We start from the raw sequence: 20,624 nt of genomic DNA, 5'->3' as shown, positions 1-20,624 counted from the left end.
GAGGTTAGCAGCAGGAGGGTGAAGAGTATGTGAAGGCCAGACCAGCATTTAAGGTTTCTGGCAGCCATCCTCTCCTTGAACAAGACAATGACTTCTTCAGATAACCCATAATATCCAGAGATTCCAGATCTTCTGTGGGCTGTCTCTCTGGATAAGCCAAAGAATCAGCACAGGCCATGGGGGACCTTCTCCATTCTGCTTCCAGGGAAGGTGACAGAGAGAAATCAGTCATGGACACACTTTTAGGACTTGTAATTAGCCTGATGAAGGTGGCCATCACCTAAATGGGATGATGAGAAGCATCAAAAGCACTGGCATCTGCCTGATCCTGGTCTTTCTAGCAGTAACTAGAAAAGATAAGCAAACCTGACAGGGTAAAAGAAGAAAAAAAGCCCGTAAGGCTTGTATTGTTCAAAAAGCTCACAGTTTGGGATGACCAGTTATCAATTCTGTGGGAAGGTCATCACCCTCACAGACAAGGTGTCACCTACAGAGATGGGGCATTCCCTTTCCCAGTCCCAGCCCAGTTTGCACTCTGGAAGCAGCTGGTGTTGCTCTCCCTGACACATCAGCAGCTGTGGCCACGGACTTCTTGTTTCACCTGCAACCATTCACATTTCCCAGGGAATGGAAAATGGCCCTCTGGAGGGGCCTAGACTCCAGAGTGTTGGAGTGAGAGGATTGAAGTTTCATCTCAGTCAAGAAAGAGAGGCTTTTTCCAAATTTGTGGAGAGAACAGAGCATGGCCACAAAGCCTGGATTTAATGAAATACTGTTTGGTCATCTGGAAGATACTCAAAATGGCAAAGATGATTACCAAAAATACCACCTGAGCTTCAAAGGGTCTTTTTCTGCCTCTTAGAAGGCAGATGGTGTAGAAGTTCAACCTGATGTTGTAGTAGTTCAGAATTTCTACCAGTTCTTAAAGATATTCATATCTGAACTGTGTATTTTGGGAAAACCAGTGTAAAAACACATTTATAAATGGACTTTTGCTTTTATTTTATTTCTGTTCCTGTCAACAATCATGAAGGATCCCTCATTGCTTCATAGGGAAGCTTAATGCTCATGTGTTCAGTGAAAGAAATAGAAATGCATGATAACATACTGGAACCGATGGGTGGTTTGCAGATCCCATAAATCCTCAGTGCAGCAAATCTTAGGAGACCTGATACAGAATATCAGATACCAGTTTCCATTCCAGAGTAACTGTGGCCTCATCCTTCAGAAGAGCTAGACAGTTATTTAAGGACACTGTAAGTGGGGAACCATCACAAAATGGCCTTTTAGATTACAGTGACTGGAAAATTTCTGCAACTCAAACTGAAAATAAAATTCTGAGGGTTTTTTTTTTAATTATTTTTCCTTTTTCTATGTATATTTTATATGTCAGCTAACAGCTGGACTGAAAATGTCTGTTTAGCCACTTCTTGGCATGTCTGTACTTTCTGATTCCTTGAAAAACCAGGGAAATATTTGTCACATCTTACTTTGGATTCTTTGTGCCTAAGGTAGTTTTGGTTCCCAGGGGTACCATGTGTTTCAGGCAGTCATTCTGAATTTTTGGTTTTTTATTCTGTGGTATTAGACACTGTCTCAAAGTTCTGGTTTTAATAATATGCTCAATAGAAAAATAATCAATTGGATTAACTGTTGCTTTGGGATCCTTGTACCTAATACGTGCAATCAATAGATCAGTAAACTGTGAAAAATAAGTTATTTATTCTGCAATACCTGAAGTGTTTCAAGGTGTAGTGCACAAAGAATTCCATAGCCTGTCCTTTTAGTTTTGGTTTGGGAGTTTTAGTTTGGTTTGGTTTTCTTTTCATTTATCACATCAGTAGCTTTATGACTGAAGGCAAACTCAGGCATGACAGACAGAATATATCTTTTCTACGCCATTGTAGAAAATGTGTGTACTGACAGTGTTTGCTGTGTTAATATTGCCAGGCAGAGTGACCTCTGGCACATGACAGAGTATGTATATGAACTCTGGAGCTCGGGGTAGTTACTGTAAATAGCTTCTCTCCAGCTTCACAGGACAGGGGATTCCCCAGCCTCTTCTTCTGATTGTGTTTCTGTGCACTCCTCTTTTGTCAGCTGTAGATGGCAGATCCTTGTTGTACGTATCAAAGCAGTTTCCTACACAATGCCAGCCAGGACCCTGCACTCTCATGTAGCAGGCTCCTTAAAATAATGCACTGGGAGATGTGGCAGCCAGGCTGTTAATCACCATACAAAGCATCACTTTCCAAGTGTGAGTCTTCCACGGTGTCTTCACTCTTTGGCTTGGCTTTTCTGCTTGTAGCAATGTATAGAATTAAAGCTGTGATTGGACAGCTGATAAGTGAGCTAGTAGTTAATAGTCTGATGGCAGAAAGTGGAGGTGTTATGTGTAGGAAGAGGTCTTTTATTTGTTGCTAAAAGGAGTGATTCTGACTCATTTTAGGCTCTGGAGTAGTGTGGGTGAGCCAACACATGGAATATGGTGAATCTAGGTATTTGAAGGAAAATGAATGGAAATTGTCATTTTTTGTGACAGGAGAATGTGTTTGGTACAGTGCCAAGTGAAAACAAGTATGTGCAGATTTGTTCGAAACACAGAAAGTTCTCATGTCCCTGGGATGAATTTAGATTCTGAAAGGAAACAAACAGCCAGCAAAACAGAAAAGAACAAAAGTAATTGAAAACATGTGATCCCAGGTCTTGTGCACAGATTTAATTAAGACCTCTACCTTCCAGTGCCTTTGCCAAACATTTTTTGTAAACCTTAGGCAAAATATATTGGCTACTTCACATTTGGAGACACAGGCATTGATTTCCATGGTACAGAGGCAATCCTTTTGTTCAGAACTATGTTACTTCAAACGAGCATTTCACGAGGGTGAATATTTATGTAAATTTTGGATATGCTCTGTGTACTGGAAAAACTCTTCCCGAAAATGTGTCGCATCAGTAATGAGTTGTTGTTGGTTTTTTTCCCACTGCCTTGTACCGTTCTCAGAGATGTAAAGCAACACATCTTACGTTTCCTCCCCTTTCTGCACGCAGAATAGAAATTACAGCGACAGCTTAGCTTGTTTTGCCTGTGGATCAATGCCAGAAAGCAGTTTTGAAGGTGTTTTAAAATGAAGACATCTGGCAGCTGGCGTACTTACAATTCATTTGCCAAAGACAAGTTGCATGCTGTTGGAATTTTCAATTGAAGGTCACACACCAGGTAAAAATCAGTCAGGTGGAGCTCGTGTGTGGTGAACCCCAGACACTTGAATAATTTTTGGCCCAGGGATGTGTGGGTGGGCTAAATTGTGAAGGATGTTTGTCTAATTTTCCCCCTTTAAAATGTGAAACCCAAAGCTAATAAAGGTCAGTAAATCTGAGGAGAAATCACAAGGCTATGATATTTCAGTGGAACCACCATCAATTAGTTTGAGCAGAGAGTGTCAAAAAAAAAAAGAAAAAGGAAAGATGAATAAGAATCTGACATAATGTTGGACAAACACTCTACTGTCAACTGAGTGGTCACACACTTTTTGCTCTCATTTTTTTCAGTAAGAAATAGCCTGGAGGATTATTTGTACACAGCTTTGTGCTGACAGTGAATTAGTAACACTGTGTCATTGTGCATTCAGTGATTCAGTGACAGCTCTGAGACTAAGCTGTTTACATTAATTGATGTTTAATGGTGTTAATGCAGTATGTTTTACCATTATAAACTTTCTCTTCATCAGTATGGTTATTTAACAAGATACTAATATTTCTAAATGAGGGGGTCTGCACCCACAATGGCTTTACATGTGTTTACATGGAAAATACATGTCCTGTTTGTGTGATGTGGGGAAATGCTATTCAGTATAACTGCTGCAAGAATAAGAACATGAGACCTGAATCCTTCTCTCACTTTAGCATGGTTTATGTAAAAGAAGCTTCTTTTGTATTAATAGATATAGACATTTTTATTACTTGAATATACATAGAAAGAGGGAAATCAAGTCTGGGACCTGTGTATGTTGCAATATTTAAAAGTTCAACTGTAGCAGATTTTTCTGTGTTCTGCTAGATAAAAAATTTAATGTGACATTTTAGAATGTTTTTCATCCAGAACTTGGTTAGATATATATAAACCTAAAACTGACCTAATTCCTTGTGAAAAAATTTTTGAACAATTTGGGTTTTCCTGAAGTATAAGCATAAGACAAACAGTCTTCCCTACTGTTTCTGAGAAGTTCAGAAATTAATTGAGCAGCATTATTCACTTGGTAAGGTCAGTACTTGTCCTTGTCAATAGAGACTATAGGTTGATTCTTCTGCTCTATAAGTACATAAAAACATACTTTTGTCATATTTTACCCAAAGCTCTTAGGCAGAGAATCCAGAGATACCACCTATCCCCATAGAGCTCTCTTCTGAAGCCTAGCTCCCAAACCCCCAGGCTGACTGGAAAGGTAACTTTGTTGTTTAGACTATGAGCTTTCTGCCCAGGGAATGGGAGAAATAATGGATGCCTGATACTGGTGTTCAGTGCAGGTCCGTGGGCTTCTCTGCCTTTAAGGGAATTGTTTGTAAATTATTGCACTGCAGTATGGACTCATGGCTAAAACACTGTAGAGCCAGAATCCCACAGATACCAATAGATTGCTATTTATTTAAAAAAATACATTTCTTGAAGCAATATTTTTTATCAACAGAGAGTAAACAATATGGGAAGGGAGAAGGAATACTTATTTAAATCTCTTTTCTCACTAGGAAAAGTTCAAGGTGTACCCCTTTCACTTTCTCCCATTAAACTGTAAGCTGCCCCTCTGCTGCTCAGGTTTTGGACAGCTGGACTTCACAACAATCCCTGCCAGTTCTCCTGTCCTGTCATTGTGCAGCTTCAGGTCAAAGGTAGCAAGATCTGCCTGAAGCCTTAAGCACTACTGTAAAATAAACCGTTGATAGCTGCTACTATAAATTACTTTTAACCAAAGACTCTGGTGTCAGATTCAGGTGTACAAAAAAAGTTGAAACTTTTTCACTTCTTGCGGAGAGATGTGGTTTAAATTGTGTAGATGTAACATAGTGTAAAATACTGGATGATTTTTTTGCTTCCTGTAAGAGGGAATGCAGAGTCTAAAGATGAAATATGAAACTGCTTTGAGATGAGGATCTAGAGAAAATGCTGATGATTTGTCACAACTGTTCATCATTGTACTAAACCTGTTTTGTTTTCCTGCTCAAATTCCTGACAGATAATGGCAATCTGACATTCTTACTGTTTTCATTTTACTGCAAAAAAGATCCACAGAGAAGGGGCTGAAACCAAGTAGTGTTATTACATTGCAAGGCTCTTAGTCTCTTAAGATTGATTTCTTGAGTAACACAAGCTGTTTCTACTGCAGTCATGTGAATATTTTGAAGTTGCTCTTGCTCAATGTGAAATTCCATTGCTGGTTGAAAGGAGCCCATGGTTACCCTGCTTAACTGTCTCCAAGCACATGAAATTGTGCACTTTGCCCCCTGCAGGTGAGCCCAGGGCAATTATAAATATGTTGAGGGACATCTTCAAAATAATGTGCCTAAGAAAGTGTTCTGATTTATAATCAAAGATTTTGTTACTTCACCTTAGGCTGTCAGTTGATCGTGGGAAAGAAAATTGTCTGCTTAATTTTTGTGTCCAAAATTTATGATCCTTGCCAGCCTCATGCCCCAGTGTGGCAAGAGCCATTTGCACCCTTTTGCACTGCTATTGTGTTTTGTGTTTTCTCTTGGAACCTGAGCCCCTGGCAGCAGGGAATAACTGAGGTCTCAGGGAATTTTACAGACTTTACAACACTGCTCCAAATGTTTCCAGCAGAAGCTGCTTGAGCCTGGCATTGATTTTGTTTAGCAGCAGACTTGGTTCACTCTGCGGCCGTGTCCCAGCTCTGGTTTGGTTGTGTTTTTCCTCTTTGTTTGTCATTGAAGCAGATTGCCTCACATACTCTATGAGAGTTGTTTTGCTGACTGGGACCAGCTGACTGGAATTATCAGTATGAAAACTCTTGATTCTGAGGATCACTTCATCTTGGGTGCCATTGGATCCAAAGTTAAACCTCCCAGAGGATCTTTAAAAGCTCAGTGTAGCAGAGATTCTGCTTCAAGTGGTATATCCATAAGGAATGTTGTCATTAATGATTTCTGAAGCTCTGGGGATGAGGATACTGCCCTCATGTCTGCGTTCTAATTATGCTGAAATGTTTAATATAAATTCAGTGTTTTTATTGAAGCCTTTCCTTGGCATAATGATGTATTTGGTTTAGTTATTGTTTCTGTTAATTCTAATGCCCCCTGCTGCTGAGGAAATGGCATGTGCTCTATAAATGGAATTGTAAATATGTTAAAGGATACAAATTGGAGTGCTTTAAGAGTATAAGTGGATATTTGGGAAGCAAGAAGTGATGCTATATTAGAGTGCAATAACATCTTCTGGGCAAAATAAATCCAAACACAAACTGAAAATATAGTAAGGGATAACTACGACACAACTACTGTGGGAATGTTTATAAACATCTGAGAGTGTGTGTGTATATATGGACCACTTTTTGCACATTTCTGGAAGAAGGGAAGGAGTAGGATAAGTAAATTTTAGAAAACAGTAAACAGCCATCACTGGGAAAGATGGTGAAAGGTGAAAACTGCTGAACATTCTGAGACTTTTCATATTTTTCTTTTTTAATTGACTTGCTTTATCTGAATGCCCTTTTCTATTTTTGTAGGTTTGGGGTTTTTTTGTTTCATTTGGTTGGTTTTGTTTATTTTTTTCTTGTGTGTGTGCGCGTAATTTTTTCTCCCTTCTTTGAGACAAAACCCATTCAGCTTTGGTAAAGATATGCTGCTTTAACAGGAATAAAATGTTGTAGCTACAGACTTAAGAGGTGACACAAGTTTTTATGCATGGAATTTTTCCATTACAGAATTTGCTCTTCAGAATTTAATAATCCAGAAAATTTAATATGGTTTGAAAATTACTTGACACAGATTATTAGTCAGAATTATCATAAGGAAACAGGGAGTAAAGACTGTTTGAACAAGATGGAATTTGCTTTACGACCCTGAAGAAGTGCTTCAGTGTTATTTGAAGATGAGGTAAAAATTCAATAATATTGTGAAAGAAAATTAAGACTATCATGACAAGGTAGAATGAACCATTCGAATGCAGTAGATAAATATGCTGTAGATCTAAATAAATCTCAAGAAGAATAGAATTTTGCTGAAAAAGGTATTAGTTTAAATATAGCAAGAAAGATGATTCATAAATGAATATTCATTGTGAGAGACAACCTTGGAAATGAAGCCAGAGAAAATCGAGTGAATAGCAAAGAAAAATAATGGTCTGCAATGAGTGTTTGATAGGATAGTGCAATACTCATACAGTGGTCATCAGCAGAAATCTCCTTCACTTGGTGTTGGTAAGGCTGAACCATGTAAAACTCCCAAAAATATAAAGAAAGAAGTGACGCATCTGTGCCTTTTAAACATTTTTAACTCATCTATATTTTATATCTATTTTAACATAAAATCCTTTTTATATCACTGGCATTTCTCCATGAACTGCATTAATTGAAGTGATTTTGTCTTACTCCATTGCTCATCAGAGATATTCATCTGCAATATCTTCTCTCCTATGGGGTGCAGAGAGAGGAACCCATTACCCAAGGATCAACCCAGGACTGACATGAGAGCTCTAGTAGGGCCAGCATTGTTCCCATCATTCTGATGTGTGTAAAAAACACCAACTTTGTAACTCTTTGTCATTTAGTGAATGATTTTCAAGCACTCAAATTCTTCCTGTTTAAATTCTTCATATTTTGAATCTTTCTCATAGTCCTATTCATAAGAAAGTAATATATGTATTATATGCACAATGGATGGCTTGAAAGAGAAGTTGTCGTCACTGACAGGAGAGATCAAGTAAAGTTATTTATTTTTTAATTATAACATACATTACATTGAAAAGTCATATTGTAAGGTGAGTAGGGGAATAGGTTGCTATAAAGTCTGAATTTGAGTGAAGAGAATAAAATTGTACTGACTTTTAATAATTCACATTGCTTTGCCATTAACTCATCCCTTTTTTTATTTTTTGGCAATAAAATATTGCCAAAATATTTTATTTTGGCAATAAAATAAGGGGGGCACAGGAGAAAAAACAATCTCTTCTGTGATCAAAGTGCTCTCTTTCAAAGAGGCAGGGAGAGCGTTCCTTTCTAATCCAAATGGCCATTCCATGGCATGGAGCAAAGGACAGTAAATGAGACATGGGCTGCCCCCTTGCCTGGAAACAGGCACAGACTCACAGCCCACCTCAGACACAGAGAACTGTGAGGAATTCAGACCTGCATCTGTGGAGGCACCCAATTAAGAGCTAAGAACCCTCTGAAAACCAAAGTTTCCTAATTAATGAAACTAGTTATGTGTTTGACTTCTTTTTTGGAAAATGCACAGTAGGCATTTCCTGAGTTACAAAAATTCACAAATAAAAAAATTTTCCTTAATCTCCTCTAATCTCTTACAATCCTATGAAACATCAGTTCCCTTCCTTCTGTTGCCTGTTTGTAAATAGACTGTACTGAGCCTGATAACATCAGGGTATTCATAGTTTATCACATTTGGAAATGGTGGTTTGTTCTCTCACAGGCTGCTCCACGGGATCACTCAGTCCATCTCCAGGGAATAATCAGCATTTTTAGCAGGAGCTGGGCCAGTCCAGCATTGGTACCTGTGCCCTCCTGGACCAAGCCTGTTGGCACCATCAGCTTCACAGGAATTCTTGGCAGTGTGGAACCAACTTCTACTTTCACACTCAGCTCTTACTCATACATAGAAGACTTTCAAGGACACACCTGAGGGCAGATCTGGCTCTGTGTGATTAACACACACACTCAATTCACAGTACATATTGGAAAATTTTCATAATCAGTAACAGAAAGTTTGGATAAGTGTATACTCTGCAGTATCTTTACCACAGAAATTTTCTGTTGCAAGCTGCCATGCTCAAGTATGCATTTCTTTTATGAATGAAGGTCTTTTGTGCATCAAGATTAAAATCCTCTGCCTCTCTGCTATGAAGGGGAAAAAAAATCTCTTTTAGAGTGCAGTTCATGTAAACCATTTCTTTAAAAACAGAGCCCTTAAATAGCTCCAAGTACATTTCTGTGTATGACACATAAATGTCCACTAATTGCATGTAGGGAGAACTGAGATTCCAATAGCAAATTCTGTAAAAAGTAGATATACAAAGAAAAGTGGAAGCATCTGTTTAATATATACGACATTAGAATTTAATTTTACCTCTGTGATGCTTTTGTGTAGCTGCAGTGTTACAGAGGAGCACATAAGCATAGTAGTGCAGTGTCAGCAGGTGCATGCCACCAAATTACTGCTTTTAATTTGCATATTCATCTGCTAAGAAGCATGTCATTATCATATCAAAGGGATACTAAGCAACATCTAGCTTCGAGAGATGTGGCATAGTTTCAATACGAGCAATTAATGCAAGATGAGGACTCTCTTTTTGTCATGTCTCCCAGGGCTAGCTGTAATCGGGCTTATTATTGGATACCAATAAGACTGAGGTACCAGTTGGCAGAGAATGAGAGAAGTACAGAAAAACAGAGCTGTATGAGGTGTCTTAACTACACACTTGATAGAAAACCAATTCTCTGGTCACTTTTTGAAAACAAAAGCTGCTGCTATCTGCTGAATAAGTCTGATCAAAGATAAACATTATATGTAGCATATCTTTAAAGGGAGATGACAGAGAAAAAGTTAACCAAAAAAGATTATATATTTTCCATGAAATGAATAAGTAAAGCTGACTAATGAAATGCAGAATCAAGACTCTTAGAATTCCATGCTCTTAGAGAAATGGATTTATAAGTAAGCTTTTATTTCAAAGATCCTTGTTGCAATAGGCCACTACTGCATGGGACAAAGGGGGTAGATGGAGATCATCATTCAAGAAGGATGGCAGGTCTCCTGCCCCTGTTCTGTTCTGCAAGGCATTGTACTTTGTCAGTGGTCACAAACAGGAAAGTAGATGGAGTCTTAACATGTTGAAAAAATCAGTATTCAAAAGTAGTTTCCTATGGTAAAGCTCACTTTGATGAACTGTTTTGAGAAGATATGCCAGAAAAAACAAATTCTCCTCATGCATGAAGAGATATAGCTAAGGGTAGTTGGGTCATCTTGGGACCTGCTGTGCTCAGCCTGCTGTGCTCAAGATATGGACAGAAATAAAGGCGAAAGGCAAGAGTAGAAGGGCATTACTGACAGAGGGCATCCTGTGAGCTTCCACTGTTTGACAGGGTCCTCCTAAAACTGATTTAACATCTGTGCTCAACAGCTGTGGGTAAACCTTGGGCCACAGTTTAGACTTCGGCAAAGACACGTGGAGCCGAAAATGTAATTGATGGCAGACTCCTTAGACCAGTCTTCAAAGGGATAACCAGCCATGAACTGGTTAACTACATTTCAGATTTTGTTCATCATTATCTCTTGTGGTTTAGCTATTTTGAAAAACCTAAGCTCTACAGCCATCAAACATGGCCAGTTTTGTCTCCACCTCCTGAGGATCTGATCCATAATGTAGTTTAGTACTGCTTGAGTAAAAAGAATCCTGAACTACACTGACCAACTTCATTTTTTCAAAGAAAAGGAAACTTTTCCCCCTTTTGTCACTGGGCCATCATCTTTTGACACACAGTAGGTGTTTAGGAAGTCCTTCTTTGCATCTTTAGTACTTTTAACTCTTTCTTGCCACTGAGACTAATTTCCCTGATCCATTTCTAATAATTTCAATAAGATTAGGACTTTACCCTCTTTGGGCACTGTTGAATTGGATTCATGGCTGTAGCTGCCCCAGCCTCATGATAATGATCAGTTGTTAGTGGCAGTTAGTCATTATACTGTGGGAATGAGAAAGCAGCTGTAATGTTTAAATATCATGATTATAAGGTTAGTAGTCCTTTTTCAGGATTTCTGCAATTATGTATAGGTACAATGACATGTGCTTCATGTCAGCAATATGAGTGCAGATAAACAAAATAGATGTGCTATTTACAGGATACAGTGGCTTTTTCAGCTTTTCTAAACAACTTTTGTTGTATTTCATTCAGGTGCTAATAGCCAGCATTCTACAACATGTCTTGGTACACTTAGTAGAAGATAATGTCATAGTCCTTTATTGTTCCACTGGATTAACTGGATAATCTTGACATTGGCATTTCCCTACATTTTGTACTCTTGGGAACCAGCTGTTAAAAAAGTTTTCTGCCTGTCATCTCTATAGTAGTGATTGTCACATTATGATTCACATAATAGCTCACAATAGGAAATTAAATGAACTTAAAATTTGTATTAATAACCCCTCTGAGATCCCGTATACTCTTTCAGTGTTTCGATGATTTCAAAATATCAGTTAGAGTTGGAACAAAATTTTCAAAGGTACTTGCAGTAATTACATTTTTTTAACACAATACCATTTACCATTATGGTGGGGTAAAATAAAAACTAAAGGCTAATAAATTTTAAATAATCACAATATTTGTACCTTAAATAAAAAAAGGAGAAAAGGAAATTTTGAGGTCTCCACTAGAGTTCACCAAGAACATTTTGCGTTCTTTTCACAAAAAAATCCCTGCAGGGTCTCTAGTGGGGGAAAAAAAGAAACAACAACAAATTTCTGTCTTATTATAAATTCTTATAATCTAATTTTTTCCATAAGTGATGAAAAATCTTTTTTAAATGAAAAATTTATGTTGCCCCCATGAAGATATATGAATTTTTCACAAAGGGTTAAATTTTGTTAAGATTTTAGAGATGTGAATCATTTGCTGTAGTCTTAATCCAGCTGTTTTCATTCCAGAAAAACTTTTAGTTTTGAGAGAAGGAAATTATGTTGGTGGGGGAAAAAATACAATTGGGTTTTCTCATTAAAATTTGCAGCCAAAATTGTAATTTATAAGAAGGACATGTTAGTGATATACTAGATTGTTACTTTTCAGACTTCACAGTTAAGGATTTACAGATTAATACTGAACACTTTATGCTCCTTCAAGATTCAGTTTCCTCATCAGTACATTTTTTATATTCACCACTTCTGCGAAGTGTTATGAAATATTATTTACTGAAATCATAAGTCACATATATTTGAGCAAGTTGCTACACTTTTATTGATATAACCTGTATGGAAATTAGGCAACTCTAAGTGATATTTTGTCTTCAAGATGTGGCTCAAGAAGGGACTCTAGATTATGTGGAACTATTGGTTTTGGTAGCATTGAAAGAAGTGTATTGAAATAGTGAGGAAGACTTTTTGAGAAACTATTGCTTATTTAATTTTAGATGTTTAACACAATACATATCAAGATATAGTAAATTATTACATGATAAAAGAGATAGTGAAGCAAAATGAAAGTGATAGGTGTTTTACTTGATAAATTACAGTATATAATTTTTAATTCTGCTTATAATTTGGTATGCTGCTTTTATCATGCCAAACCTCACAGGTAAATAACAACTCTTTATACTCACAAACTCTCAGAGTATTTCATAAAACTGATCTAAACTGTATTGCCTTAAACTTAGAAAATATATACTGTTAAAATAAATATATTCAAATTATTACAGAGAAAACTGGATAACCTCCTGCAGGTTCCTACCCTAAGTTATATTTGCCTGCATTCAGTTCTGCCTCTTAAGTAATTTTTTAATTGGATGTAAAGAAACCGGTGTAGTTTACTTTAGATAAGCATTATTAATTAGGTGAGACAGTAGTACATTTTCAAGTTTCTCAGTTGGAGGTTTGTAATTTCTAATGTCAGTGTTGAGAACAATAACACACATTAATTTAATTCCAAAAATTAATTGGAATAATGATATTGGTCATGCCTTCAGTAGCATTTTTTTCTTAAAGACTGAAGATATGGTGCAGAACATATATTTAATTTTAGCATAGTGTGTTTTTACTGAAACTTTAGTATCAAATATCAAAGTAATCAAATATCAAGTAGTATCAAAGTCCAGTTAAAGGCTGTGGCGGAGGCAGTGTTGTGGTGTTGTTCTTCCTGTTTGCTGGGGAAGAGGAACAGATCATAAAATGCGTCTGTGAATTGTAAGAGATTATTTGTGCACATTTTTCTGCTATATTCTCTGATAGAAGGGCTAAGCTGAAGCAGCTAAACTCATTTTTCCAATGCCATTTTAGACTCGGGGGTTGAAGGAGAAGAGCCCTGAGTATTGCCATGATGACAGTAAAATAAGCAGTGACAGAGACAGCTTGAATTTTACTGTAACAAATGTTCCCCAGTCATGGAGCATTTTCCATACAATCCCAGACCCCTGGATCTCTCTGCTCCCACTGTTTGGTGATGGTTGGCTAAGGCCAGCCCTTGCCCACTCGTGGCTCTGTTCTCTTGGGGTCCAGTCCTGCCTGGCCATGAGTACCCTCAGCTCCCTGCGATGGTTTCCGTGGGATTGGAGGACCTCACAGGAGGGTGCTTGATGCCTCACAGGATCAGACACTGATAATTGAATCTCACAAGACAGAGGTGCAAGAAAATTGTTTTCTTTCCAATTTCACTCTGCTGAAGTCAGGCTGACTTTCCACAGCATGTTTGTAAGTGCCCAGGGCCAGATCCTACAAGAGTTTTGCAGTTGTCATTTCCTCCATTAAGAAGTGAGGACGCTCAGATGATCACTGGATTGGACCTGTTTTATTGTACTTCATTATTTCTAAACCATGATCAAAGCTGTTATTTTTCTCCAAATCTATTAAAGCTATTGCAGATCATCTTCAGATTATGAGAAATGAACAGAAATGGCACTGCAGACTATGTAGTATCAGTTATTATTATTCATAAATAAAGTTTACCATGTATTTATAAAGTAGCAGGATTTAAGCAAATTATAACCCCAAATTTTTTTTCAGATTTATTTAAAATAGAAGGATGGTAAATGCTTTGAAATAATAATTTGCTGGTTAAAATGAAAAGGTTGATGTAAGAGTGAATTAAAGCACATCATTTTAAACATGATCTTTCTAATACAAATGGAATTGCTATAAATATACTCTGGTTTTATTGTTGAGTAATGTGTTCAGTTATGGCAGACTAATAACTCCTCAGCCATGTACAAATCTACATTGTTTTAATGGCAGTAAATGTTCTAATCGGCTCAGCTGTAGCTCGTGGTCATAACACAGTGGCTGATGATGAAAAGTACATTTTGACTTACCACTTTTCATTTAATGTTCACATTTTTATCCTCTACATAACAGTGCTTCTAATAACTTTCTTTCCTGTAACATCTTTGCTAATTCTGCATGGTAGAAGCATCTGATTTTCCAGTGTCAAATGTTTTTTGCTTAGTCTTTCATGTATGAACTTGTCAGTTAACAGCTGAGAACTTGGTGATGATGAATAAGGTTGCATATTTTCAGTCTTCTCCCTCATTGTCTTTTCTCTCTAACCAAGACTCAGCAGGTGAGACTTCGCTCCACCAATGCAGGGCTCTTTTTCCAAAGAATTATCTTCATGCCAGCTGTGCCCTGCTTTCAAAAGAGATGTGAAGCCATTCTGGAACTTGAGACATGAGGGATTCCAAGGAGAAGAAACCAGAAACTACCTCTGCTTGTGATCATTACAAATCACTCATGAATGAATGCTCAGAGATACTTAACCCCTATATGACTTCATCACTTGTTCAAGCATTAATTCTGCTCCTGCGCTGATGACTTTATTCACAGTTTGCAGAGAGCATACTGAAGCTCTCAGCTGAAGTGATTTAGCCAAGGCTGTATATATCCCATGCCAGGGATAGTGTCAGATCCCAGGACTTCCTGATTCTTACACATAGACCTTTGTAGTAGTAGAAAAAATGACTAATGACTGAACAGACACTTGGAAGACTTGCAGTCCTCTAGGAGAGTTAGCAGACTATAATGTAATATGCACCACTTTGAGTTAATGTTGAGTGGAATAGTTATGCAACAAGATTTTTTTTCCCTGTTGGCACTGTAAATGCTAACAAAGCTGTAGGCATTAGTATTAATTCCTGGTATTAACTTATCTGCTGGCATCAGGTGCAGTAAGTCTTGTAAAGAAAAGCCAATTCCAGCTCAAAAGCATTTTGCTTTGTTTTTTCCTGGGAGGGCCAGGACTGTTTGCTTGCCTCATAAACTGGAGTTTGGAGGCTTCTGGGAGGGAGGGAGGGAGGAAGGAAGGAAGGAAGGAATGAATTGGAAAAAAAATTATTCAAATGCATGCCCTCATCTCTAGAAAGCCATGGCATTTTCTTTACAACCCTTATTTCACCTTTTCCACTTTTGTTCTGTCCAAGATATAATTCTATTTACAGTATGATATATTTGGACTTCTTTTATTTGCAGAAAGGAGTGTATCATATTTTTAGGTGTTGAAAATCAATGCCAGTACTAGTGCTATAAAATTTTTCAGTGCTGCTCTGATGTGTGGCTGCTCTGTGCACACCTGAAGGAAGCAGCTCTGGTGGAGTACCTTGGCAATTCTCTCCCTCTCCCTGGAAATGCTGTCTGTATCTACACATGGTTTCTTTGTCACCATCTTCCTGAAATAACACAGAAACTATCATTATCAGGCTCAATAGGGAAAAATAACTTTGGAAATGTTCTTTTGGCATTAACAGTTGCATTAACTCACCTGCCAATGCTCAGATGAGCTGCTTACTACCCTAACCAGTGCAGGGCAGGGAGTTGGACTCCATGATCCTGCTGGGTCCCTTCCAATTCCACTTATTCTGTGATACTTATTTATCTACATCTAATCAACAGAGAATCATCATAAGCAATTCTCTTTCTGGGGTCTTTATAACTTCTCGAAAGACAAGCTGAACTATTCCAAGCACAGAATAATGTGCCATTGTTCACTGTATAATGTCTGTACTTGGCGTTCCTCTGATTTCATGTTTTGCACTAACCAAGGGCTTTTCATAGTAGAAACATCTTTGAGTTATTTGCATCCTTGGCTTTGAGTCCAAGTAGAATCCAGCTGGCAGTATTTGTGTTTCCTGTTTATTTGACTTAGTTGAGATTACTGAAAAAAGAAACTTGAGTTCGTACCACTATGATGTGTCGTAGAATTGAAAGTGAAGTCATAAACATGGTAGATGGTAGCTTCAAATTCTGCTGCTCTTGAGATTGAATTAGTACTTTGAAACTAGGGGTTAGGGTCTGGAAATATTCTTTTTTTTTTTTTTTGCATTTACAAGTGAAACAGTAGTCTTCCTTTATGTACATATTCTTTCATCCTGTAGTCGTGGACAGGCTGAGAATGTGAGCTACTTGGCCTTTTAGCAAAAGGTGTCTCTTCTAGTATGAAGGGCTTTGGGTTTTATTTAGTTCTTTCCCCTGATCACTTGGAGCAGGATCCTGTGCAAATTTCTTACAATGTCAATGTGCAAGGATCTAGGGTGAACATGGTTACATATGGAAAAGCCTCTGAGTGTGTGGGTGTGGATGAGCAGACTCTGAAACCTCCAGCACCCATGGACTGGGGCTCATTTGTGCTCCCTGTGGACCAGAAGTAAAGATCTACAGTCCATCTGCCAGCAAACAAAAGCATTCCTTCTTTGGTGCTGACATGGTTTCTCTGATAATAGGTCTCTTAATAGCAGGAATTTGTAAATCAAAACTACAGTAAATATATCAAAGGTACAATACTTTCCATGTCTAAATAAACAGGGTTTTTTGCTTTCACTTTTATCTTCAGGACGTCAAGCAAGAGATTAGAAGGCAATTTTGAAACTGAAGGGGGGGGAGGGGAACCATGATGTTATTCTGTAGAAGTTATTTGATTGCTCTTCATAGTCTTTTCATTACAATTGGCATTTAGAAACTCAACCACACATGCCGCTCCACACCTTTCTACATGATACTGTTTCTTCCTGTTCTCCTTATCTGTAACTGTGATGATGCACAGCTTTCTCCTATTTCTTTCTTGTGGGTTTGTGCAGTTTCTTGATGTTTGTGACAGGCCACGATAGGGGAAGCTTTTATCACTGTGGGGTTTGGAGGCCTCAGTAAATTGAAAATTGCAAATGAAATCCACTGGGCTTGAATTCATCAGCTATTATGTCAGATGACCTTTGGCAGCTGCTGATAAAAATGAGAGAATGTTAGCTCTGATCCAATTTTCAGCACTAACCATTCCTTTTCAAATCCATTCACAGTCAGGCAGCAGACACATGGGAAGTGAAAATGATAGGGTTTCAAGAGAGCTGCATTGTGTTGCAGATTAAGATTTTCTCCCCCTATTTCTAGAGGTCGGCCCCCAGGCCCCTGTCTGGTATCTACCTATTGTCCAATCAGTTTCAATATCTGCTTTAGAGGACATGTTAGCCATCCTTACAGATAAGTGCTTACAGGAGAAAATGTTGGACTTAATAGTTTTGCTTAGGAGGCGTCAAGGGTCACAGTGTACCAATATTGACTGGCACATGTTAGTTTAATCTGACATTCTTAGGAATGCGACACTAGATTCTTTTGGAGTTGTTGATCTCTGAGATTTTTGTTCCCAGGTCTAGGTTTCATAAATTTTATTTTTCTGTAACAGTTTATATTCATGAGCCACTGATATTCATAAAAAAGGCTGCCATGGCTGGACCCAGGCAGCCCTTACCTCCTACCCCTGTCTTAGGGGTTGAATAAATTATGTTGCATGATGGTACTGTGCTCTTTCTCCTTAGGGAAGCTGGGAAGATGCGGGCATTTTGTCAGCATTTGTGAACTATGCCCTATGGAAAATTAAATAATCAGGCTTTCAAACCAAAATTAATATAATAAATATAACTTTTAACTGGGTTAAGTGTAAATTTTGCCTTCAAAGGTCTTGAAGCCCCTCCCTTTGCCTTTGGCTTCCTGAAGCATGGAGTGCACTCAGCACCTCCAGGAGCTGCTCATGGGATCAAGGGCTGAACCTGAGTTCAGAATAACCTTTTAAACCAACATCATGTTCATGTATGTGCCCCACTCCCTATCAGCTTTTCTCTTGCTAGTTTAAGAAGGAAAATAATGAAACTGTGGACTCTGTTCCCTCAAAAAGTAATATATATCATTAAAATTTAAAAGTTTTAGAATAGCACCTTGTACTGCTTAGTTCTTCACTTTTTAGAGACATAGCTCCCATTGAATTCTCTTTTTAGAAGGCAATAATGATATGTAGATTGGACTTGTTTGGACAAGAATTCAAAAATCAGATTCTTTGACTGATCACACTGTCACTCTTCAAAACATCACTGTTAGGTCTTCATTGGAAAAGATATTCCTAACATTCTTACCAAAATGTTTCAGAAGTACAATGCCATCTTAAAATTGCATATGTTTTATATTTAACATTTTTACTGATTTCCTTAGCTAGACCGTGAATAAATATTCTGTGGCTCAGCTTCATAAATAAATAATTTAAATTTAATTTATATAAAAGGGTAAAAAAAATGAATATAAATAAAATCTAAGTACTAATTTTTAAAATAAGTCCAATTGTCTGTACTTGCTTCTGAGTAGCTATTGCTGGTCTAAGCACTGGAGAATGAGAAACAAACCCACTGTTTTAAAGATTAATCTGGAATATGCACATGCACTGATTGCATGTTCATCCAATTAAAGATAAAACTAAAGCTTATAAGGTTCCATTTTATTTATTTCTCTAAATCACATACAAAACTATTTCAGATATAAGTGTAGCTATATCCTATTATTGTGGGCTAGTTGTATAGCTGACTCAAAGTAATCGCCTCTTTTGCATTATTATGATGTCATATTTTCCAAATCTTAATTTTAAGATATAAAATTTGCATGGAAATCATTGTTATCCTTAGATCTGTTATATGTGAATCATTGAGGAGCCTAACTGCAGATCTAAACCCTTCCTCCCTTCTCTATCTCTCCAGATAAAAGAATAAAAAATTTCTTTCTCAGTTTTATTCCCTGATCATATGAATTTCTCATCTTTGCAATGGTATCTCTTAGCATTTTATAATTTTCCTATCACAAGTAAGGAATTCTCAGGAAATTTCAACAAATCTGAAGCATCTATCTATTAAATGTATTCTTATATAAAACTGTTAGATTGATGCAAAGTGAACTAGAATAAGATTTTTAAAATAAAATTCCCTTCCTGGAAGCAGAGATTTATGCAGCCAGCAAGCAGAACTGGATGGAGCTTGCCATGAAGGCCAAGGCCAGGCTGGGGATGTGTGGGGGACTGGAGAAGGATTTCCCTGGAGTTTGTCCCTGTTCCCAGGCACTCCACAATTGTGGCTGTTCAGTGTCCCAGGAGACTTTCCTTCTAGGAGGTCTGGAGTACGAGGAGCTGCTGCTGCTGCTCATTTCTTTGCTTTTAAGCATTCTTAAAAACTTCCTGTGACAGTGTTCTTTCATGGGGAAGACCTGGACTTTTTCTGGATAAAGTAAAATACTGGTACAGGTGATTTGGCTGACTTCTTATGTATCCCTCAGCTGAATGTTTTTACTCACATCTTAGGTCTTGAAAAAGTCAATGACTTGAAAATTGAAAACCATTACATGGAATTATCATCAGAAAAGACAACTTTAGGTCATGTTCACAAAGCATATATTGGCTAAACTTGATTAACATATCTATGTCTACTTTCAAATCCAATACTCAATTTTGAAATCTATTAAACAGTGGTCTAACAAAATATAGCATGATTCTTTCCAAGGTATTCCAGAAAATAGCAAATGCAAAAGTGAAGGCAGATTTTCTTTATAATGCCGGTTTTGGTTCTCATTTTTGGATCTATATTTTCCATTAAACATTCCAGGATTTCTTCAAGTATTTAATAAGTTGTTAAATTATGACACTGTAATTGCTGTATTCTAGTACTTAAAATGAGTGGTTTTTTCAACCGAAGTTTTGCAGATGATATTTTTCTAGGCAAAGTCTGCATAGACACGAACTTTCCTTTAAATCCTGTAAACCTGTTCTAGTAGTATGTTTAAAATGTGGTGTTAATGGTTGTGGCAAGCTTAAAAAGAGTTCCCATGAAAATGAAAACCATTCACATTAAGCACCCAGTGAAATGCAGCCCAAAACGTGTTTTAATCTACTGTTTCTGAAACCCAAAGGGTACTTGGAGGATTTAAGTGCCTCGAGTGACAGAAGAAATGGATTTCTCTTTGATAAGCAATGATTTCTGTGCAGAAGTTTTCTAACATTTTCTTCTATCTCCTGTTTGCCCAGAGCAGGGCAAGGGCTGGCCCAGCGACCACCTTCCCTGCTTTGTCCATTTCTTTGTGTGTCCTCTTGGCCTCTTTGTGTTCCTCTACAGGTGGACACAATTTGGCTCCAATGTTTACAAAGCTTTATAAATCCTAATCCTAAAATCTTGTATCCATCAAAGCATGCATCAGAATCTAACTTCCTAGTTTCTATATATTAGTCACTTTTAAACAAGTGTTCAGCTAAGTCTAATTATAATCCAAGCAAGATTGGTTTGCTTGTTGGTTGACATGCATCCCTTTTATAGTGTGATTACAAATGGGGTTAAAGTCTGATGCTGGACCTATATCAGGTAAACTATGTAAATAATGCATCCATATTCTTACA

This window comes from Zonotrichia leucophrys, chromosome 9 (genome assembly GCF_028769735.1).
Source record: "Zonotrichia leucophrys gambelii isolate GWCS_2022_RI chromosome 9, RI_Zleu_2.0, whole genome shotgun sequence".
Taxonomy (NCBI): Eukaryota; Metazoa; Chordata; class Aves; order Passeriformes; family Passerellidae; genus Zonotrichia; species Zonotrichia leucophrys.
The sequence above is the reverse complement of the archived record's forward strand: the minus strand, read 5'-3'. Positions refer to the sequence as shown.